Genomic DNA, 18,728 nt, shown 5'->3' on the forward strand with positions numbered 1-18,728 from the left:
CACTCATCTTGGTTCCCTGTCACTAAAAGCTTTGCTTCATTATTCAATTATTTCTTCAAAGTGCTGATTGTCCAGGGAAGTATTTCCTCCCAACAGCAGTGTAAAAATCTTAAAACAACCCTTCCCCTTTAACAAAGCCAAGCCTCAGAAGCTCTGGAGACAGGAAGTCTAGGCATTCTGGCAAGAATGTAGTAAGGGTGGAAAAAAACAAAAGGAGATTGCTTCTAACTGCCAGTTCTCTGAACTGCTTAGAAAGTTAACAAGAGGTTCTATAGAACCAGACCGAACCAGTAGAATCCCACCCCAAATATAGGGTTTCCCCCCCACTTATAATGCAATATGATCTACAATGTAAAAATATTAGAAATTTTAAAAGTTAAAAATTTAAAAGTTCAGTCTGATATAATACAAATAATCTATTTATGTGAGAGCAGCTGTATTGTACATAACTTTTGAATAAAATATATGATGATTTTGAATATGTGTATAGAACGTGTAGAATAGAAAGGATTATTTTAACCTTAGAAGAATTCAAGAATGCACTCAGATATTTCTCTTAAGACTGCAATCATAACATATATATATATATATATATATATATATATATATATATATATATATATATATATATATATATATATATATATATATATGTTTTCTTAAGTTTTCGCAGGGTACTTACATGTATGGTGTTCGGCTTGGTTCGGGTATTTTCCCACGTCATTGTAGTTCTTTTAAAGTTGTAGCAACGTTTCAGCAGAATCTCATCTGCCATCATCAGGCTTCTGTATTGTGTCCGTCTGTGAGTCAGACTTTTACAGTGGTTTCAGATTTGAATTTGGGGCAGCCTATTGCTGTGCCAGAATGGTTTTTCTTCATCCTGATTGGTTGGGAGTCTTGGTCTGTGTTTATTGGTCTCGGAGTTTGCTGTGTTCTGCTTGATTGGTGTCTCTAATATCTTCTGTCTGTTTTTTGGCTCTTTTTGTATCTTGATTGGCTGGCAGCATTGTGTTGCTTTAATGGAGGTCTTTAGTGCAGCTTGGCTTCGGGTAAATGGACGGCTATCATTAGTTAGGAAGCTGGGTTTCATCTGGGTGCCTGGTTGGGATGTGTTTGAGCTGGAGGTATCAGGGGATCTGTTTGTGCCCAGGTGTTTGCCTGGCTTGTGGTGTGGAGATTTTTTTGTTTGTGAGTGCAGGCTTCCAAATGATTGACAGCCTGGTGGAATCATCTCTTCTATTCATGCTTTCTGGTCTTTTTCAATCTCTATGGCTTCTCTGATGATTCTGTGATTAGGGTTTTCTATAGTGGCCAGGGTTTTGGTGCCATTGAAGTTGATGCTATGACCTGTGGCTTCCATGTGTTGGACTAGTGAGGAAGTGTGTTCCAGCTTTTTGACTGCATTTTTGTGTTCATCCAGGCGGGTGCTTATTCTTCTATTGGTCTGTCCAATGTATGTGGCCGGGCATGATGCACAGGGGACTTCGTATATGCCTTGGTTTTCCAGGTCAATTTTATCTTTGGGGTTGCTAAGGATGGCTGCTATTTTTCTGTCTGTTTTGAAGGCAGTCCTGATGTGATGTCTGTGTAGTACCTTACTAATTTTGTCTGTAGTACCTCTTATGTAGGGCAGGACAGCTGTTCCATAGGTCTGTTCATCTTCTGGGTCTCTATTATGTTTCAGTGTGTTTTTGTGGATCAAGCTGGTGATTTTGCTTTTGTGGAAGCCGTTGGCTGTCAGTACTTTAGTCAGGGTGCATAGTTCAGTCTTAATGTGTGTCTTGTCTGCCAGGCGTTTGGTTCTGGTAATTAGTGTTTTAGCCACGGAGTTTATCTGTGCTGGGTGGTGGTGGGATTGGGCGTTGAGGTAGCGGTTGGTGTGGGTTTTCTTCTGGTATATGGTGTGTCCTAGTGTGCCATCTGTTTTTTTGTAGATTAGTACATCTAGGAATGGTAGTTGTTTGTTTGTTTCTGTTTCCATGGTGAACTTGATTTTGGGGTGTGCGCTGTTTAGGTGTGTTAGGAAATTGTTTAGGTTTTCTTGTCCATGGGGCCAAATCACGAATGTGTCATCGATGTATCTTAACCATAGTTTGGGTTTGAGGATGGCATTGGCCAGGGCTCTGGATTCGAATTCTTCCATGAACAGGTTTGCAATGACAGGTGACAGTGGTGATCCCATGGGAGCTCCTTCTATTTGTTTGTGTCTTTGTCCTTTGTATATGAAATATGTGTTGGTTAAGCAGTGTTCTGTTAGTTCCATGAGGTGTTTAGCTGGTTGGTATTTATTTTTGATGATTTCAAGGGTCTCTTTTATTGGGACTTGAGTGAATAGTGAAACCACGTCAAAACTTACAAGCAGATCTTCTTGCTCCACGTGTAGATCTTTGATCATTTCCAAGAAGTGGTATGAGTTTTTTACATGAGAAGCTGCTGTTTCAGCATGGGGCTGTAGCTCTTTTGCTAGGTGTTTAGCTAGGTTTTGTAGTGGTGCTCCTCTGGAGCTGACTATGGGTCTGAGAGGTATGCCTTCTTTGTGTATTTTTGGGAGGCCGTATAGTTTGGGGCATCTGGAAGATTTCTCTCTGGGTATGATCGCGTGTTGGATCTCTTTGCTTATGTGGCTGGTTATAATTTTCTTCTTGGTTAATTTTTCCAGATATGTGGTTGGGTCTGTGTTTATGGGTTTGTATGTGGAGTCTTGGAGTAGGTCTGTCAATTTTGTTTCGTAGTCTTTTCTGTCCATTACTACAGTGGCATTCCCTTTGTCTGCTGGGAGGATGATTATGCTGCTATCTCTTTTCAGGGTTTGTAGTGCTTTGATTTCATTTTTCTGTAAGTTGCTTTTTGGTGGTTTGCTTGTGCATAAGATGTTGGTAACTTGGTGTCTTATTTTATCAGCTTCATCTGTATTTAATTTAGTTAGGCTGGATTCTACTGCACATATGATGGATTCTGTGGGGATTTTTGGGGTGCTATAGCATAATTGAATCCTTTGGTTAGGACATCTGTTTCTGTTTTGGTGAGTTCTCTGTTGGAAACGTTGTGCACTAATTGTTTCAGGTGTTGTTGTGAGTTGTTGGGGTTTTCTTGTCATGTTCTAATTTCTTTAGTTTTTTCAATAATTTTTCTTGTTTGTAAATGCCTTCAGAATCAGCTCTCCAAGTTGTAAGTTGTTTTATCTTGTCCCAAAGTAGAGGGTGGATTTTGCTGCTCAGTTCCAGGTGTAGTGCTAGCAAATCTTTGTTTAACTGATCTAATCGGAATCTCTTATTGTGGAGCTCGTTCCTTAGTAAAGCCATTTCAGTTCTTTTCAGGATACGTTTAGTGGCTGCTGTGCTTTGATGAAATGTTAATTTGAAGCAGGTTGGTGTAGTATTGTTGTCTCTGCAGCTGCGTAGGAATTGGAGGTCACATAGTATTCCTGCTCTTTTAATTTCCAGTTTCTCGTAGGTTTTGATCTGGCTGTTTATTTCCTCCCGTAGAGGTTTGATATTTGTTTTCTTAAGTTTTCGTGGTACTTACATGTATGGTGTTCGGCTTGGTTCGGTATTTTCCCACGTCATTGTAGTTCTTTTAAAGTTGTAGCAACGTTTCAGCAGAATCTCATCTGCCATCATCAGGCTTCTGTATTGTGTCCGTCTGTGAGTCAGACTTTTACAGTGGTTTCAGATTTGAATTTGGGGCAGCCTATTGCTGTGCCAGAATGGTTTTTTCTTCATCCTGATTGGTTGGGAGTCTTGGTCTGTGTTTATTGGTCTCGGAGTTTGCTGTGTTCTGCTTGATTGGTGTCTCTAATATCTTCTGTCTGTTTTTGGCTCTTTTGTATCTTGATTGGCTGGCAGCATTGTGTTGCTTTAATGGAGGTCTTTAGTGCAGCTTGGCTTCGGGTAAATGGACGGCTATCATTAGTTAGGAAGCTGGGTTTCATCTGGGTGCCTGGTTGGGATGTGTTTGAGCTGGAGGTATCAGGGGATCTGTTTGTGCCCAGGTGTTTGCCTGGCTTGTGGTGTGGAGATTTTTTTGTTTGTGAGTGCAGGCTTCCAAATGATTGACAGCCTGGTGGAATCATCTCTTCTATTCATGCTTTCTGGTCTTTTTCAATCTCTATGGCTTCTCTGATGATTCTGTGATTAGGGTTTTCTATAGTGGCCAGGGTTTTGGTGCCATTGAAGTTGATGCTATGACCTGTGGCTTCCATGTGTTGGACTAGTGAGGAAGTGTGTTCCAGCTTTTTGACTGCATTTTTGTGTTCATCCAGGCGGGTGCTTATTCTTCTATTGGTCTGTCCAATGTATGTGGCCGGGCATGATGCACAGGGGACTTCGATATATGCCTTGGTTTTCCAGGTCAATTTTATCTTTGGGGTTGCTAAGGATGGCTGCTATTTTTCTGTCTGTTTTGAAGGCAGTCCTGATGTGATGTCTGTGTAGTACCTTACTAATTTTGTCTGTAGTACCTCTTATGTAGGGCAGGACAGCTGTTCCATAGGTCTGTTCATCTTCTGGGTCTCTATTATGTTTCAGTGTGTTTTTGTGGATCAAGCTGGTGATTTTGCTTTTGTGGAAGCCGTTGGCTGTCAGTACTTTAGTCAGGGTGCATAGTTCAGTCTTAATGTGTGTCTTGTCTGCCAGGCGTTTGGTTCTGGTAATTAGTGTTTTAGCCACGGAGTTTATCTGTGCTGGGTGGTGGTGGGATTGGGCGTTGAGGTAGCGGTTGGTGTGGGTTTTCTTCTGGTATATGGTGTGTCCTAGTGTGCCATCTGTTTTTTGTAGATTAGTACATCTAGGAATGGTAGTTGTTTGTTTGTTTCTGTTTCCATGGTGAACTTGATTTTGGGGTGTGCGCTGTTTAGGTGTGTTAGGAAATTGTTTAGGTTTTCTTGTCCATGGGGCCAAATCACGAATGTGTCATCGATGTATCTTAACCATAGTTTGGGTTTGAGGATGGCATTGGCCAGGGCTCTGGATTCGAATTCTTCCATGAACAGGTTTGCAATGACAGGTGACAGTGGTGATCCCATGGGAGCTCCTTCTATTTGTTTGTATCTTTGTCCTTTGTATATGAAATATGTGTTGGTTAAGCAGTGTTCTGTTAGTTCCATGAGGTGTTTAGCTGGTTGGTATTTATTTTTGATGATTTCAAGGGTCTCTTTTATTGGGACTTGAGTGAATAGTGAAACCACGTCAAAACTTACAAGCAGATCTTCTTGCTCCACGTGTAGATCTTTGATCATTTCCAAGAAGTGGTATGAGTTTTTACATGAGAAGCTGCTGTTTCAGCATGGGGCTGTAGCTCTTTTGCTAGGTGTTTAGCTAGGTTTTGTAGTGGTGCTCCTCTGGAGCTGACTATGGGTCTGAGAGGTATGCCTTCTTTGTGTATTTTTGGGAGGCCGTATAGTTTGGGGCATCTGGAAGATTTCTCTCTGGGTATGATCGCGTGTTGGATCTCTTTGCTTATGTGGCTGGTTATAATTTTCTTCTTGGTTAATTTTTCCAGATATGTGGTTGGGTCTGTGTTTATGGGTTTGTATGTGGAGTCTTGGAGTTGAGTAGGTCTGTCAATTTTGTTTCGTAGTCTTTTCTGTCCATTACTACAGTGGCATTCCCTTTGTCTGCTGCAAACCACCAAAAAGCAACTTACAGAAAAATGAAATCAAAGCACTACAAACCCTGAAAAGAGATAGCAGCATAATCATCCTCCCAGCAGACAAAGGGAATGCCACTGTAGTAATGGACAGAAAAGACTACGAAACAAAATTGACAGACCTACTCCAAGACTCCACATACAAACCCATAAACACAGACCCAACCACATATCTGGAAAAATTAACCAAGAAGAAAATCATAACCAGCCACATAAGCAAAGAGATCCAACACGCGATCATACCCAGAGAGAAATCTTCCAGATGCCCCAAACTATACGGCCTCCCAAAAATACACAAAGAAGGCATACCTCTCAGACCCATAGTCAGCTCCAGAGGAGCACCACTACAAAACCTAGCTAAACACCTAGCAAAAGAGCTACAGCCCCATGCTGAAACAGCAGCTTCTCATGTAAAAACTCATACCACTTCTTGGAAATGATCAAAGATCTACACGTGGAGCAAGAAGATCTGCTTGTAAGTTTTGACGTGGTTTCACTATTCACTCAAGTCCCAATAAAAGAGACCCTTGAAATCATCAAAAATAAATACCAACCAGCTAAACACCTCATGGAACTAACAGAACACTGCTTAACCAACACATATTTCATATACAAAGGACAAAGATACAAACAAATAGAAGGAGCTCCCATGGGATCACCACTGTCACCTGTCATTGCAAACCTGTTCATGGAAGAATTCGAATCCAGAGCCCTGGCCAATGCCATCCTCAAACCCAAACTATGGTTAAGATACATCGATGACACATTCGTGATTTGGCCCCATGGACAAGAAAACCTAAACAATTTCCTAACACACCTAAACAGCGCACACCCCAAAATCAAGTTCACCATGGAAACAGAAACAAACAAACAACTACCATTCCTAGATGTACTAATCTACAAAAAACAGATGGCACACTAGGACACACCATATACCAGAAGAAAACCCACACCAACCGCTACCTCAACGCCCAATCCCACCACCACCCAGCACAGATAAACTCCGTGGCTAAAACACTAATTACCAGAACCAAACACCTGGCAGACAAGACACACATTAAGACTGAACTATGCACCCTGACTAAAGTACTGACAGCCAACGGCTTCCACAAAAGCAAAATCACCAGCTTGATCCACAAAAACACACTGAAACATAATAGAGACCCAGAAGATGAACAGACCTATGGAACAGCTGTCCTGCCCTACATAAGAGGTACTACAGACAAAATTAGTAAGGTACTACACAGACATCACATCAGGACTGCCTTCAAAACAGACAGAAAAATAGCAGCCATCCTTAGCAACCCCAAAGATAAAATTGACCTGGAAAACCAAGGCATATACGAAGTCCCCTGTGCATCATGCCCGGCCACATACATTGGACAGACCAATAGAAGAATAAGCACCCGCCTGGATGAACACAAAAATGCAGTCAAAAAGCTGGAACACACTTCCTCACTAGTCCAACACATGGAAGCCACAGGTCATAGCATCAACTTCAATGGCACCAAAACCCTGGCCACTATAGAAAACCCTAATCACAGAATCATCAGAGAAGCCATAGAGATTGAAAAAGACCAGAAAGCATGAATAGAAGAGATGATTCCACCAGGCTGTCAATCATTTGGAAGCCTGCACTCACAAACAAAAAATCTCCACACCACAAGCCAGGCAAACACCTGGGCACAAACAGATCCCCTGATACCTCCAGCTCAAACACATCCCAACCAGGCACCCAGATGAAACCCAGCTTCCTAACTAATGATAGCCGTCCATTTACCCGAAGCCAAGCTGCACTAAAGACCTCCATTAAAGCAACACAATGCTGCCAGCCAATCAAGATACAAAAAGAGCCAAAAACAGACAGAAGATATTAGAGACACCAATCAAGCAGAACACAGCAAACTCCGAGACCAATAAACACAGACCAAGACTCCCAACCAATCAGGATGAAGAAAAACCATTCTGGCACAGCAATAGGCTGCCCCAAATTCAAATCTGAAACCACTGTAAAAGTCTGACTCACAGACGGACACAATACAGAAGCCTGATGATGGCAGATGAGATTCTGCTGAAACGTTGCTACAACTTTAAAAGAACTACAATGACGTGGGAAAATACCCGAACCAAGCCGAACACCATATATATATTATAAAGTTGGCTTATTTTATTAACATTAAAATAGAGGTGTTATAGCTGGTATATGTTAAACTTGTGAAGACACAGAGAAGACACTGAGAGGACATGGAGGAAATGACAAAATTAGCCTGTGGGACATTATTTGAAGAGATTAAAGAACAAAAATTTTAATTTGTTGTTGTTTTGATAGCTTTGAATAGGCTTTTCTTGACTAGGTTTGAATCAGAAGACTGTAAAATTTTAATAGTGAAAGTAAAGGAATATGAAACACACGCACACACACGCGCACGCACACACACACACACATTGCTGAAATGTTAGCAAAGGTGATAAGTTACTGAGATTGTACATTTCATGATGAAAGAGAAAGTCATTTCTTTATACAGTATATCTTTCTTATTTTTTCTCTTTCCTTTCCCCCTTTCCCTTTTTTCCTTTTTACATTTTTCTTAGTTTTTCTTATTTTTATCCTTGTATTTTTTAACTCATGACAGTTACTATAAAAAGTGAACTAGAGGAGAAGGGTCTGCTAGAGTGTACTTTTATACTGTAACATGATTTCTTCTTTAAAGGGCTGATAACTTTGTCATAGGAAGGTTCTGCTTATGAGGAAGTAAGTAATCATATTGAATGTACTCATTACATCAAATCTATTTCTTCATGTCATCATTCTCAGACAATCTCAGGCTTTTCTTATCAAAATGCCTGTTACAGGCAGTGATGGGGTTGATGAGCTACTGAATTGAAAATAAATCCAAACGTTTGCATAAATCCATAATGTAAAAGTTCACTGCAATAAATATTGGTTGACATGTCTAGTTAGCTTGAATATGGTTGAACATTTAACAGTTTCACAAAAAAGAAGTTAAACTTGCCCAGAGATGGTAGAGAAGTGATGATAGTGAAGGTATTTTTCTAAGTGAAGATAAGGGAATTTTCATATTATTGCAGAGATGACAACACAGAGATGAGAGTCAGGTCCCCACTGACTCTCCTAAAATCAAACTGTTGAAGGAGGTGGACAGATCTATTCATACTTTCCAATCTCTCCATCTCTTCTACAGATCGCATAGTGATCAGCTATAAGATGATGCAGTGCATATAGAGATGGTTATGTTGGTGGACTAGTTAGCATGATATAGAGTTCCTATTCAGTTTAAGGTAACAAAAAAACCATGGATTGTCCCTAAAAAGAGCTCTAAGTTTAGTCCATGTAGAATTTCAATAACAATACAAACTCTTTGAGTACGGAAAGAAGATGATAACCTCTGGAGTTACAAGATCAGGATATAGTTATCCTGTTATTTTTTCAGTGACAGTGTGAAGGATCATTACTGTATTGCAGGCTACTTGAGCTCCTTATCTTTCCTTCATTCGCTTCTTACTGACAAAAAATATGCTGTTCAAGGAGATTTTTTTTTCTATCAGACAAGGAGAGAGACATGAGTGAGGTGCCATTTAATCAAATGCTACATTCACCCGTACATCACTCAGGCAATTGGTGTTGAATTCCATACCAGCTTATCGCTGGCTCAAGCTGAGTTTGGCTCACTGCCAGATGCTTCCTACACCATCATCTCCCCCTCCCTCTCCATATGAGATAGGAAAGTAGATAAAATTGTATATACATTGGCTGACACAATCCAGGTCAATTACACATAATAAACTTTTTAATTGCTGTTAATGTATGGCTAAAACAATATAGGAAATTGTTGTGATGATTGAAATAATAAACCACATTCAGTATTGCCTGTTTTGCGCATCAAATCTATCCACATTAGTAGATATCTGCAGCACAATGTAATTCATATAGCACAATTCTGACCTCTGGGCTGGAGGCAACTTCAGATTTTTTGTAACCTTCACAAAGCATCTCTTATCATTGGTGGCATTTTCAGCCCATTGCGCATGCTACAGATTACATTCCAAAATGTGGGCAGTGCTAGGACAAAAATGTAATTTTGCTTAATGTAATTTTAAAATTAAATTTAATAATTAATAGGACCCTCTTTATGTATGTAATAAAAAAATCTAATTGAAATTTACTGAGGTAAGATTCAGCTGAAATTGAAAACTTTGTGGAGACCCTGGAACTTCTCAGTGCCCTACTGAAGATTCAGAGGTCATGCAGTCAGAATGATAATATTGAGTATGACAGAAAAGTTGCCATGTAAAACATGAGCATATTACCTTCCAGTCCTTGAATGAATTAATACTTTAGAGATTTAGGCTATCGTAAGAAATATTGTGATATTTGAGTAGAAATAGGAAATTCCTTCATTAACTATTGTGAAAAAGTGATTATGTAAATTTCCAACATTTTGAAGCTTAACATTATTTAAAAAGCAAAGAAAGATCCCCAAAGCAGCTCTAACACTTTAGAAATAAATAAAAAATCCCAATGACTTCTAGATATGTAACACAATGTTGTCCATTTTGCCTCACTACCTTACTTACTACAGGTGTAGGACCCTCCAAAAATGTAAAGCGTTGTCCAATTATCCATCCTTTCTTTACAGGGTTATAAAGAATGCACTTCCGTCTTCTGCTCTACTGTCAGATCTTACTGTTAATTAACAAAACTATAAACAAACCACACAATTTTTCCATGTGTGATGGTAAATTCAAAACTGATTAGTATCCCTGCAGTATTTGAGGAATATTTGATAGGTACAAAGAAAAGTATCACTTTACTAATTATTCAGAATTCACCAACTTTTTCTGTTCTACTGCAAGAATTGGCAATCCCTTTCCCATAGGTCACATGGAGCCATAGTCAAAAGATCATACATTAAGGTATGCAGTATTTGCACAAATGTGTACATGTAAATGTACTGCCTGAAGTGCCAATAAAAACAGTAATTGTTTTGGTACTGTAATAATTTTGACAATGCACATCTATTTTCATTATTTATCAAGACCTAATTATAAATCTCTGATATCTATGGACAGTAATGTACTTTTAAATTGTCTTTAAGTTGTCTTGACTTACAACCACAATTGGGATCCAGAATTTGGTTGCTAAACAATGAAGTTGCCTTGCCTAAGTCATCATGCAAACAAATCTGATTTTATGACCATGGTTATTAAGTAAATCATATGGTCTTTCTGTTAATCCATTCCCCCTTCCTTGACTTTACTTATTGGTTCTGGCTGGAAAGGTCTCAGATCACAATCACATAACCACAAGATGCTGCAACCATCATAAATATGAGCCAGCTGCGAAGCATCTGATTTGTGATCACACAATCATTGTAAGTTAGATTTTTCTGAAGCTGTTGTAACTTTGAACCATTGTTAAATGAACAGACGTAAGTCAAGGATTATACTAAAACCTGTAAAAAGACATTACACTGATACCGGCACGTGGTTATAATGTTCTCTCTATTCCATTGTATATAGTGCCTCAGATTTTATTTTTAAATGATCCAATTTTCAGAATATCTATCAACCTGTCTTTGTAGACTCACTTTGCTCTGCTTTTGCTCATAACACTATCTTCCTTTAGCATAAACAAGACATCCCAGTATTGTCTAGAGGGACATACATTGACATCAGAATGTCACTACAACAATATTGTCAGGTGTATAATGACAACACAGTCTATTGAAATAAACAACTTCATTATTCTAACCTTAGCTGCTACAATCTATTTAAACTAAGCACAATGGAGACTATTGTGAAGGAACAAAGGTACTTTCCTTTCACGCTCAGCTAGGATTTCATTTAAAAAAAAATATGGCTATTTTTTTCTGGAATTTTTATTCTTAAAGCATAATGTAAAATAATTTCTCCTTCAGTTACAGTGAACCAAACATTTTGATTTTTGATAGAAACTGTAACATTGCTAATCAAACAAGAGAATGATTTAATATGTACTTACATGCTCACTGATTATATAGCAGTATTCTTTTTTTCTTACTAGTCCCAAATGTTTCCTTTCTTCTTCTTGTCCTTCTTTTCTATCTACCTTTGCAATACAGCAACAGTATTTCCTGTATTGAAATCATAACACCATGGGGTAAAGTATGCAACTATATAACAGAAAAATAAATGCTAGTTCTCAAATTTAGGGCTGTTGATATTCTGTGGAGCTAGAAAATTTTGCAACTTCCCAAACCCCAGAATATCACTAGAATGCAAGTTTATTTGTTGATTTTTTCTGGCTACCATTCCATGATCAAGTTAAAAAGCTTCCAGAGTGGCTTATGGGAGTTGCACTAAAACATAAATTGCGTTCAGCAAAACTCTGATCAAAACAGAAGGACAGAGCATTAAAAACTGAAGACTAAATTAAATTAAAGATTAAAAAAGCTTGAACAAATAATTTAGATCTTCACCTTACACTAAGAGATTATCTCACTTGGTCATAAAATGAGTCTTCACATATATGAATGATCAGGCAGCTTCATAACTTTGCTGAGACTCTATTTATTTTATTTTATTTATTTATTTATTTGATTTGCCAATTGTTTACAAGATAATAAGTATAAATGTATACATAGTTGTGAATACATGAAATGGTTACATATAAGAAAAATAAAAGAATAGGAGAAACAATAGGACAGGGACGGTAGGCACGTTGGTGCGCTTATGCACGCCCCTACAGACCTCTTAGGAAAGGGGTGAGGTCAATAGTAGACAGTCTAAGGTTAAAGTTTTTGGGGTTTGGGAGGAAACTACAGAGTCGGGTAGAGTATTCCAGACATTGACCACTCTATTGCTGAAGTCGTATTTCCTGCAATCAAGTTTGGTGCGGTTTACTTTGAGTTTGTATCTATTGTGTGCTCTTGTGTTGTTATGGTTGAAGCTGAAGTATTCATTGACAGGTAGGACATTGCAATGTATGATTTTGTATACCATGCTTAAGTCAGACCGAAGACGGCGTAATTCAAGGTTTTCTAGTTCTAGAATTTCAAGTCTGGTGGCATAAGGTATTCTACAGCGAGTAGAGGAGTGGAGAACTCTTCTTGTGAAATATTTCTGGACTTTCTCAATTGTGCTAATATCAGATACGTAGTGTGGATTCCAGACTGATGAACTGTATTCGAGTATTGGTCTAGCAAATGTTTTGTATGCTCTGGTTAGTAGTGTGATATTACCAGAGAAAAAGCTACGTAGGATTAGGTTAACAACTCTTAATGCCTTTTTGGCTATGTAATTGCAGTGTGCTCTAGCACTTAGATCATTAGAGGTGAGTATTCCAAGGTCCTTTACAGAGCTTGGGTCATCAACAAGATCTTGACTATTCAGCTTGTATTTTATTTTCTGATTTTTTTGCCAATATGTAAGACAGAGCATTTATTTGTTGAGATTTGAAGTTGCCATTTGTTTGACCATTCGGATACATAGTCAAGATCTTTTTGTAGGGTAGCAGTATTGTCTGTGGTGTTGAACAGCTTTACATCACCAGCGAAGAGAACGCAATTGCTCTTAATATGATCACAGAGGTCGTTTATGTAGAGTATGAAGAGAGTTGGTCCTAGAACACTGCCTTGGGGAACACCGCTATTGACAGGTACTGGATTTGATAGGACGCTCCCGATTTTGACCATTTGTTGTCTGTTTGACAGGAATGCTTCTATCCAGTTATTCAGTTGTCCAGAGATACCATAGGATTTTATTTTTAGGAGTAGTTTGTCGTGTACCACTGAATCAAAGGCTTTACAGAAGTCTATGTAGATTGCGTCTATTGTTTTGCCCTGGTCGAGTTGTGTCGTCCATATGTTTTTGCAGTGTAAGAGTTGCAGATTACAGGATAGTTTTTCCTGAAACCAAATTGTTTATTGGAGAGTAGGTTATTTGTCTCTAAGTGAAGGATGATGGATTGGTTAATAATTGATTCCATGACTTTACAGGTGACGCAGCATAAGGAGATTGGCCTGTAGTTTTCAACTAGGCTTGGGTCTCCCTTTTTGAAGATGGGGATGACTGTGGCTTGTGACCATAGGTTAGGCAAGGAGCTGGTTCTGAAAGATTTTTCAAAGATTATGCTTAGAGGTTTGGCTATGGCAGTGGATAGCTTTCTTAAGAAGTAGGCACATATTCCATCCGGTCCAATAGATAGAGATGGTTTTAGGTTGTGTATTGCTTTTTCAACATTGTCTTCTGTGAAATCGATATGTATTAGATCATTGTTGTTATCTGTGGTACGGCTAGGAAATATTGGGCATGATCCATTGCTGTTTACAAATACTGAGCCGAAGAATGTGTTAAAGATGTTGGCTTTAATGGTGTCGTCGTTGCAGTCTTTACCATCAGGTCCTATCAAGGGAGGGATGGACCTTGAGTCTTTTAGTTTGTTGTTTACAAAATTGTAAAAAGCGCGGGTGGAATTGGTGCTTAGAAGGTTTTCCTCTTGTTTAATGTGATAATTGGTGCATTCGGTCTTTATCTGGTGGCATAGATTTTTGTATCGGTTTTTGAAATTGGCAACGTGACCAGATTTGTTTTTCCGCCAGAGTGATCTCTTTTTGGATTGAAGTTTCCTTATTGATATGGGTAATCTGCTTTTTTGTTTTGTTTTGGGAGTTGTTGTTGGTACATATAGTTTGATGACTCTTTTGACTTCAAGTAAAAATATGTTATAATGGTCTTCAACAGTATTGCATCCAGTGAATAGAGATTGCCAATCAAGGGATGAGAGATCGTTGTCTATAAGATCATAGTTGCCTTTTTGAAGTTACAATAGGGGATTACATCATTGTGGTGATTTTTGTGTGGATGTATGTTGAGACAAAAGTCGATCATATTGTGGTCACTACTGGAAAAGGGTTCTTTAGATTGTATTCCGTAGATTAGGTTCAAACTGTTGCAGAAGATGAGATCGAGGCAGTTGTTTAGTCTAGTGTTGTTGGTTACTAGTTGTTCCAGTCCCAGATTTGTAATAGCATTGTAGAAGGTTGTGTGTATGATTTCAGTTGTACAATCATTTAGGGTCCAGTTAATATGAGGTAGATTGAAATCACCAAGAAGGATAAAAGGGTATGGGCAGGATGCAGCCCATGTTAGTAATGTATTTAGCTTGTTTACATGTTCGATGTCATAATCAGGTGCTCTGTAACATAGTAAGAATCGAATTGTGATATTTGAGGATAGTTCACAGATGATGGTTTCAGGAAGGGCAAACTCCTGGGTAACTTGGATATTTTTAGATGTAAGGATTTTTATAGAATATAGCAACTCCACCTCCTCGATGATTTTCACGATCTGATCTGTAAACATGATAGTCTCTTACTGTGGTAATGGAGTCGGGAGAGATGCATTGAGCCATGTTTCACAGACAAATATAATGTCGAAGTTAGCCATATTTAGGAGGAAGAGAAATTCAGGTATTTTATTCACGAGGCTTCTTGCATTGAGTAGTTTGCATTTAAGGCCGGCAGTAGTAGGAATTGAGGTAGTTGGGGGCGTGCGTGCCTAGTCTTGGAAGCACTCTTGGTCTACTCTGAAGCACTCTGGAGTACATTGCATGAGTCAGTGGTGAGATTCAATTTTTTTTACTACCGGTTCTGTGGGCATGGCTTGGTGGCCGTGGCAGGGGAAGGATACTGTAAAATCTCCATTTTCACCCCACTCCAGGGGAAGGATACTGCAAAATCCCCATACCCTACCCACCCCACTAACCTACTTTCCAGTTCCATTCTCTTGTGCAGGGCAGCAAAAGAAGACCCAGCCAATAGCTGGGACTCTGGAGGCAGAGAATAGATGAGGGTGGGGCCAGTCAGAGGTGGTATTTGGCAGTTCTCTAAACTACTCAAAATTTCTGCTACCAGTTCTCCAGAACTGGTCAGAATCTGCTGAATACCACCTATGGCATGAATCAGAAGGAGGGCTGAGAAGATACTTGCAGTCCCTTCACATCCTGGACATAAAATGTTTCAACTACTTCCCTTCGGAGGGCACTATAGGGCGTTGTATGCCAAAACAACTAGACACAAGGACAGTTTTTTTCTCCTTGATGCTACCACTCTGCTGAACATTTAATTCTCTCAGTGCTGCCTAATGTCTATTAGACCATGCAACGTGGCTATAGTATTGCTATTTATTCTTCTTAACTTCTTTAAGTTAAAGGTAAAGGTCCCCTCACACATATTAGTCGTTTCCGGCTCTAGGGGGCAGTGCTCATCTCCGTTACAAAGCCAAAGAGCCAGCACTGTCTGAAGATGTCTCCATGACCATGTGGCTGGCATAACTAAACGCTGAAGACGCATGGAATGCTGTTACCCTCCCACCAAAGTGGTCCATGTTTTTCTACTTGCATTTTTACATGCTTTTGAACTGCTAGGTTGGCAGAAGCTGGTTCAAGTAATAGGAGCTCACTCCATTACGTGGTGCTAGGGATTCTTAACTTCTTTACTCCCCCTTTTATTGGTATTATTATTATCTCTTTTATTCATTAAACATGATACTCAGTCAACTGAAAATTTAAAAATATATCACAAATACCAGTGACTGGTGCTAATGGTTAATATGGGTTGTGCCAGCATCCTAGGTATAAACCAAGTACCTTCTTAAAATATACAATGTTCCGAGTAGTGCATTTTTTTGCAGTTCCGCTGGTGTTATTGCAAGAAGCTGCAATGTCTTGATATGTTTTGTAAAATTCTTGGGCATGGTACCAAGTGGCCCAATGGCAATGGGTATCATTATCATTATTATTATTATTTTTTAAAAAAAGTTTTATTAATTTTCAAAACACACAAGTCATCATTATCCATTACATGTTTAAACCTTTTTCCATTATAAATTTAACAAGTCAGATAAACTATAATTCTGTTTTAAACCATTTCCATATAAACATACAAAAACCTCTTATCCAATTTCCCTTTATTTCTCTTTACTCTTATTCAATTTTATTATTATTATTTCATCTATTTCTTTCTGACTTAGTTACCATTATTCTCATTCTAAATTTCTACAAGGTTTTATTAATTCTCCCCCAAAAAACAACAACATATACACACAACACACAAAACATAAACAAGATCTTTTTGGAAAGTAACTTGGACCCAGGTATCTCTCTTTTCATGGACTTCAATTATATTCATGCTCATCTTACATATCATTACTTATTTTATTTACCATTCTAAGTCTTCTATATTAACTTCTCCACATATTTCACTCTTCTTAATTCTATCTTAATTAATCCTCTTAATTTGAGTCATTATATTTATATCTTTTGTCCATTCTCTATTGTACCTTTGTCTCATTCTTTTTAAAGAGAAAGAAATTTCTCCTGAAATCACTAATCAGAGTATGATGCCTTTCTATCTCCCCACTAAATTAATCAAATTAATCTTTAAAATACCCAATCCGATTTTGCTTGGTACATTCTAACTGAATAATACATCTATAACAATTAAATACATAGTTAAACAATAGATTTAAATATTAAAAATATTAAAAACAAAATACTATAATGAAAGTTTTATAATAACATCAATACCATAATCTTAATAAACTCTTTAATTAAAGTTTAATATTCTAAATCTCCCCTCATATTATATTTTCAAACCAATCATTATTAACATTCCAACATTTTAATCTCTTATCAACTCTCAAGCCATTTAAATTTTCTATTTCTGATACAATACTACAATATCATCTTATGTACCTTGCAAAATCTCTTTGAAGAAATTATACTTATCCTTTATCCCTAAAAAAAATTTCTTTTTTCTCATTTAATTTCAAAACTTTGTAGCTTTTCTCCACCTTTTCCCTTTCTTTCTTCCCCCAACAAACCTTTCTAGCCCCCCTTCTTCTAGCCTCTGCCTTACTGGCTTCCCTTCTCTGTCGTATTCCTCTTCCCTTTTGTTTACCATCCTTATATTGATTTTGCACCTTGTTTTTCCCTTTCTTAAATGTTTTTTTAAATCTTAAGTCCTTTATTTCTCTTCTTTTTCCTCTTCCTTCCCTCTTGGTCGAGATCTGAGATTTATTGAAGATGGCTTCCTCTCTTTGTTCTTCTTCTGCTGTCTTCATCTGTTGCAATGTTTGTTGATAGTTAATAAGCGCCATTTCTAAAAAAAGGAAGGCTTCTTTCAAACCAGCTTTACCATTTTGTTTTGCTTGCTCATAATCTTTTCTCAGTTCCTCGATAGAAGGAGCCATTATAAATCTTTTCTTTTCTTTTCTCTTACAACAGCCAGAATATTCCAAAGGAAAAATAAGACAATCCCAAAGTTCTCAGTCAGTCCAAACCAAGACAGAGTTCCCACTCTCTCCTCCTGGGGTAATATCAATTAGAGAAAAAGAAAGTCCAAATCTGTTTCTTAAAATCTTATTGCAATATATTTTAGTCTTTCAATCCTTAAGGCATCTCCTCCAACAAGGTCTTAGCATACAAATATTTTTTTTTTAGTCCTCTCTTTTCCCACTCATCGCTTAAAGCCAGTTTTCACCTAAAAAAAATAGGTTTCTTAATATTCACTTTTTATTCCGTAAAAAAAGAGGGTAAGCTATCCTTTCAGCACCATTAAACTGCCGCTTTTTTCCTCTTCTCGAAGGTATCATTCAGAAAGTCATACTTTTCAGGAATTTTATTAAATATGTCTTAGAGTCCTAGAAACCAAGAAAAACTTTCTCCTCTCAAGCACTTTCTCCACTTCCTCCTGCGCATTCTTACCCGGCTGCCAGCTTCTTTGTGGCGGCCATTACGGACCGCCGCTGCACCGTCCTGGGAAAAGGGGGTTCTGCCGGCTGGGGTTTTCCGGTTTGTCGGCTTCGTGAGCGGCAGGGATTTGCGAAGCTGCGCGATCCCTGCCGCGCTAGCCGTTTTTGGGGCTCCGACCCAGACGGGTACGGAGCTAGGCTGCCCTGCAGGGGCAGCTGAAGGTAGGGGGGATCCGGAGAAGGGTTTGGGGGTGTTGCAGATCATTATCATTATTATTATTATTATTATTATTATTATTATTATTATTATTATTATTATTCACACAGTC

The 18,728-nt window shown here is 38.4% G+C and overlaps 1 pseudogene; it reads right to left on the minus strand.

Annotated features, from left to right (window-relative positions):
* Positions 1-18,728, minus strand: part of LOC148131154 (uncharacterized) — a 129,608-nt pseudogene that overhangs the window by 109,243 nt on the left and 1,637 nt on the right.

Source organism: Notechis scutatus, chromosome 3, assembly GCF_049901735.1.
Source record: "Notechis scutatus isolate UNSWTSFEM ecotype Mainland chromosome 3, rNotScu1.2, whole genome shotgun sequence".
Taxonomy (NCBI): domain Eukaryota; kingdom Metazoa; phylum Chordata; class Lepidosauria; order Squamata; family Elapidae; genus Notechis; species Notechis scutatus.